We start from the raw sequence: 5,796 nt of genomic DNA on the forward strand, positions 1-5,796 counted from the left end.
TGGGTATATGCCCAGGAGTGGTATAGCTGGGTCCTCTGGTAGAACTATGTCCAATTTCCAGAGGAAACACCAAACTGATTTCCTTAACTATCCTTAGTCAGTAATAATTAAAGCAATCTTATGAACACCAAGTGCAAAAAGCCTGCAAGGCTTTCTAATGGAATCATATTGAATCTATAGCTCTTGTGTGATGGTAGGAGACTCACCTAACAATACTGAGATTTGCTAATCCATGAACATGGTATATATTTCTGTTTAATTAAAGCTTGTAAAATTGTCTCAGCTTTACTTTATAACTTTTACTGATGAGGGCTTAACTTTTTTAAATGATTTATATTTTTTATGTGTGTACGTGAGAGCTTGCATGTATGTATGTGCACCATGTGTGTGCCTGCTACCTATGGAGGCCAGAAGAGGACATTAGATCTCCTATGCTTGGAGTTACAGATGGTTGTAAGCCACTGTGTGGATGCTGGGAACCAAATCCCAGTCCCCCAATGAGCCTCTAGTGCCCTTAACTACTAAGCCATTTCTCCAGCCCATTTAACTTCTATTTGTAAGTAATATAATTAAAACATAAAATTTAAACACCATGTTGAGGTAATTGTGTGATTTTTTTCAATATATTCACATGGTGAGATATTTAAATCAAGTCAAATGTACCTATCTCCTCAAATATCTGTTCTCTTGGTAATTTCTCAGTAATCATTTCTCTCTTGGCATTTCACTGGCCTAGTACTTTAAAATCTCTTAAAAATTACAGAATTAACACTTGCAAATAAATTTCCCTCTTATGTAAGTATTTTACTACCTGTAAGTTGGAATGATGTAAAGATATAACCTCAAATATAATAGGAGGGGGAAGAAGTAGTTACCTTTATAGAACTAACCTAGGTAAAGCACATAAAATGCAAACTCAGTCCTTTCTTCTACTTTTTGATACATTACATTATTTTTAGCTATTGTTTCCCTACTGTGGAAAAGTAGCACCAAACTTCTGGCTGCTATTTGCTACCATTTAGTTACCATTGATCAGCTTTTCTCTGTCTTGCCCCCACTCCTCCAAGTCTCTGGTAAATACAACCCCACACCTTTTCAGAAGCAAGATTTCACTGTGTATCCCTGACTAGTCTGGAACTTGCTACATAGACCAGTCTGGCCTTGAACTCACTGAAATCTCCTTGCCTCTGTCTCTCAGAGTGCTGGGATTAAAGGTGTGAGCCACAATACCTGGCACAATTCTACTATTGACCCATGTGATGTTGACTACTTTAGATACAAATGCGAGTAAGGTGATGTGACACTTGTAAGGTGATGTGGCACTTGTAAGGTGATGTGGTACTTGTAAGGTGATGTGGCACTTGTCTTTTTGTCTATAGCTTCCTTCACTTAACACAAGGATTTCCAATTCCAACCATGCTGCCACAAATAACAAGATTTCATCCTCTGTGTCTGAATAGCATATGGACCATATTTTTGTTATCCATCAAGTGATGAATACTTATATTGTATGCATTTCTTTACTAAGAGGAAAGGTTTGGTGTCTTATATATCATTCATTAAACTCTAAATATGTGATTTTTATTACCATAATTAGTATTGCTTTTTAGTTTATATTCTTTTTTCTTGTTTCTAGTTTACAGAAAATTACCATCTTGTCATTATGGATGTTTGAAGGCAAGGGTCTCACTAGGTAGCCCAGATTGCCCTTGAATTTGCTGTATAGCCCAACCAAGCTGGCTTTGAAATGAGGAAGTTAGGATTCTTCTGTACCGTCCTCTCAAGTTCAGGAGTTATAGGCATGTAATTCTGTGATGCCTGGGAATGCTATCCATACATTTTTCTTAATGCTTTGACAAACACATTGTGCAGAGTATTTGGATGTTATTAAATGGTTTTAAAGTAAGACAATGACAAACTATTATTCAAAAGGTAAAGATGATTCTGCTTCTCTATGAGGGTAATAAGTAGACTCCAGGAGGCTCATAGGGAACGATGGTCATGTTGCTAGTAAGAGATAGTGCTGGAGGGTGAGAGAGGTGGCTCAGGGCTAAAAGCCTTGGCTAAACAAATGTGGCGACCCAAGGTCAAACCCCTAAACTAACCTAAAAGTAGTGTGCACCTGTAATCTCAGCACTCCTGCAAAGGGACTGGAGGCAGGCAGAGGAGGATAGCCTGAAAGACTGAGGGTCAGCTAGCCTGGAGTACACAGTAACCAAAACAAAGGGGATACCTGCCTAAACAAGACAGGTGAGAAGAGACTTCCAAAAGTCGTCTTTACATGTACAACATACATGCCTACACACGCACACGCATGTGCACCCCACACATGAAGTGATATAAAAAGGGATGTGCAGAGGATATTAAATTAAATGAGTGAGCTGGGCTGTGCATGATAGTGCACACCTTTATCCCAGCACTTGGGAGGCAGAGGCAGGTGGATCTCTGAGTTACAGGCCAGCTTGGCCTACAGAGTAAGTTCCAGAATAGCCAGGGTTATACAGAGAACCCTGTCTCAGATAAAGATTAAAAAAAAAAAAAGAGTGGACTGGTAAAGTATTTAGAAAGTAGTGTTTAGAAAGTAGATTCAATAAAGCCATATTAGCATAGGTAGTTATGAACTCCACACGGGCAGGGATTGTTTTGTGTATTACTGTATTCTTCAGTGTCTGAAATATTGTTGACTGGCTAGTGGTAGATGCTCAATAAAATATTTTTGTTCAATATATACAATGAATGAAAGGGGATTATAGTGATCCTCAGATGTCTTAGTCACTGTTCTGTAGCTGTGTCCAAAATATACCATGTCCAAAATAACTTATAAGAGCAAATATTTGATTGAGGCTTGCTTACAGTTTCAGAGAGTCAGTACATGGTCACTATGGCAGGGATCATGGTGGAAGGCAGGCATGGAGATGTAGCTGAGAGCTTACACACGTCCTGATCTGCCAGAGGCAACAGGCAGAAGGACACGCTGGCCCCATTGTGGGCTTTTGACGTCCTGATCTGCCAGAGGCAACAGGCAGAAGGACACACTGACCCCATTGTGAAATCTCAAAGTCCACCCCCCACATTGACACAACTTTCTTCAACAAGGCCACACCCCCCAATCCTTCCCAAACAATTCTACTAACTAGGGACCAAGCAATCAAATATATGAGCCTATGGAGGCCATTCTCATTCAAACATCTCATCAGGTTTTCAAACTGACCAATTAGATGGATAAAGGTAGTGTACAGTCAGATGTAAAAGTCTAGAGAATGAATTTAAGAGCAATCAAGAGTGTGTCCAGGTTGAAATTCTGAGAGACAGCCAAGTGTAGATATTAAGTGTGTACTTGGGGATTTGGTCACCATTTCCTTAATTAATGGTTTCTTCCATCGTGATCATCTGTTCAGGTGGGTGGGTCCTCACAAGACTAAGATAAGCTTTCTTCATAGCCCTATGCTGGTATGTTCTGGGGGTTCCTGACCTATCCCAGATTTGTTTTTCTTCTTGCTCTATAAGACCTAAGAAGAGCCCTGTACCATTCTATACCCAACTCTGTCTAAGTCATAATGTCCACTTTTCAGTCTAGTCCTGGTGTTAAGATTATTTTCTGCCTCTGCTATTCTGCTTAGACTATAACTTACTTGACTGATATAATGTGGGTTAAAGAAAAACAACGGCTAAAGGAACTTGCTATGTAGTCCATGCTGGCCTTAAATTTACCATCCTCTGCCTTCATTTTCTCGTACTGAGATTACAAGGGGGCACCACTGTGTCCAGACCTTTGATTTTACTGTTGTTTGTTCTCTCTCTCTCTCTCTCTCTCTCTCTCTCTCTCTCTCTCTCTCTCTCTCTCTCACACACACACACACACACACACACACACACACACACACACACAACTGCATGTTCTGTTAGGTACTGAACTCAAATTCATGGTTTTTCATACTCCAGGAAAATACTCTACTACTGAACTACAACTCTTTGTGGAAAATTGTAATCTGTTTTAATCATCTGTTTTCATCTTACAAATGGTAAAATTTCAGAGGAATGCATAGACTAAAAGACAGTTATCAATCAAAAAAATCAAAAATCATTGAACTTTAGTATTAACCATGCATAGATGCCTCAGCATTTTAAGATTGATAACAGCCGGGCGGTGGTGGCACACGCCTTTAATCCCAGCACTTGGGAAGCAGAGGCAGGTAGATTTCTGAGTTTGAGGCCAGCCTGGTCTACAGAGTGAGTTCCAGGACAGCCAGGGCTATACAGAGAAACCCTGTCTCAAAAACAAAACAAAACAAATAAAAAACAATAAATAAATAAATAAATAAATAAATAAATAAATAAATAAAGTTGATAACAATGATACTAGTAATCTAAGGCCAGGTGTGGTGGTGCACACCCTTAGGCCCAGCACTCAGGAAACAGAATCAGGAGGATCTCTGAGAGTTCAAACCAAGCCTGGTCTACATAGTGAGATCTGGGACAGCCAGGGCTATGTAGAGAGACATATTTCTCAAGAAATAATTGATGATATAACTTTTCTTTCCCAAAAGATAGAAATGCTCCATATCTTTACAAGAAATGAACAAAAGGCATTTTCTAAAACTCACTGAATCCAAGATTCTTGCATTTTGATTGTGTATGATTTACAACTCAATTTTTTAAATGGATTTATGAAAATAAAACATCAGATTTTATTTCCAAGCCTCAGAGTCCCCTCGAGAGAGGTAGTGTTAATATCTAGTTACATAAATCTAGAAATATGTCCTATGTGTATACAAGTGTATATGCTGTTTTTGTTCAAATGGGGATCATTTTATAGCATATATTATATACTGTCATACAACTTGATATGTTTATTTACAATGCTAAGAATAAACCCCAGGGCCTTGTACATATTATGCTAGTTCCTTTTCATTGAGCAGTATACCCTGTTCCTATCCTTAGTAATTTAAAAAAATTTACATTTGTGTATGTATGCATGCATTTGTATGCCACAATTCATGTATGGAGGTCAGAGGATAGTTTTCAGGAGTCAGTTCTCTGTCTCTAATATGTGTGGGTTCTGGGAATCAAACTCAGGTTATCAGGTCAGATGGCAAACCCTTTTATCCACTGAGCTGTTTTGCTGACCCATATAATTTTATTCGTTTATTTGTTTGTGAGTCAGGGTCCCATTCACCACACCCTGGCCTCAAACCCTAAGCATAAATAAGGCTGGCCTTTGGTTCCTTATCTGCTGCCTTTACCTCCCAAGTGCTGGAATCATGGAGGCATAACCCTATAGCCAGCTAATAATTTTTCTAATTTCATTATTATCTATTGAGTTTACCACCACATAAAGCACATGTGGATGGGTCATGTTTGTAATTTCAACATTCAGGGAGTAGAGGCAGGATGATCAAGAACTGAACCCCATCCTTGGCTACACAGAGAATTCAAGGCAAGCCTGGGCTAAATGAAGCCCTGTCTCAAAACAAAAAAATAAGTGGTTGAGGATGTGCCTGGTCCTGCAATGACTTGAGAAGCCAGGATGGGTTGGTACCCAGAGGGGACCTCCTCCTCCTCAGAGAGAGGGATGGGTGATGGGGAGAGGCTGTGTGAGGAGGGACTGGGAGAAGACAGGGCTGTGATCAGGATGCAAAATGAATAAATTAATTAATTAATGGAAAAAAGACCAAAAACAAATGGAAAAAGGGAAACAACTAGGTAAAAATGAAAATCCATATGTTACATGCATGTACTTGCATGTATGTGTGCATGCATGTGTGTGTGCACGCACACCTCTGCGTGTGTGTGTGT

The 5,796-nt window shown here is 39.4% G+C and overlaps 1 protein-coding gene and 1 long non-coding RNA gene across 16 annotated transcripts in view; one reads left to right on the forward strand and one right to left on the reverse strand.

Annotated features, from left to right (window-relative positions):
* Positions 1-5,796, forward strand: part of LOC116087063 (protocadherin gamma-C4) — a 176,646-nt gene that overhangs the window by 107,668 nt on the left and 63,182 nt on the right. The gene's annotated exons all lie outside the window — the stretch shown is intronic.
* Positions 1-5,796, reverse strand: part of LOC116087066 — a 9,246-nt gene that overhangs the window by 2,495 nt on the left and 955 nt on the right. The gene's annotated exons all lie outside the window — the stretch shown is intronic.

The sequence above is a fragment of the Mastomys coucha genome, unplaced genomic scaffold, assembly GCF_008632895.1.
Source record: "Mastomys coucha isolate ucsf_1 unplaced genomic scaffold, UCSF_Mcou_1 pScaffold13, whole genome shotgun sequence".
NCBI lineage: Eukaryota > Metazoa > Chordata > Mammalia > Rodentia > Muridae > Mastomys > Mastomys coucha.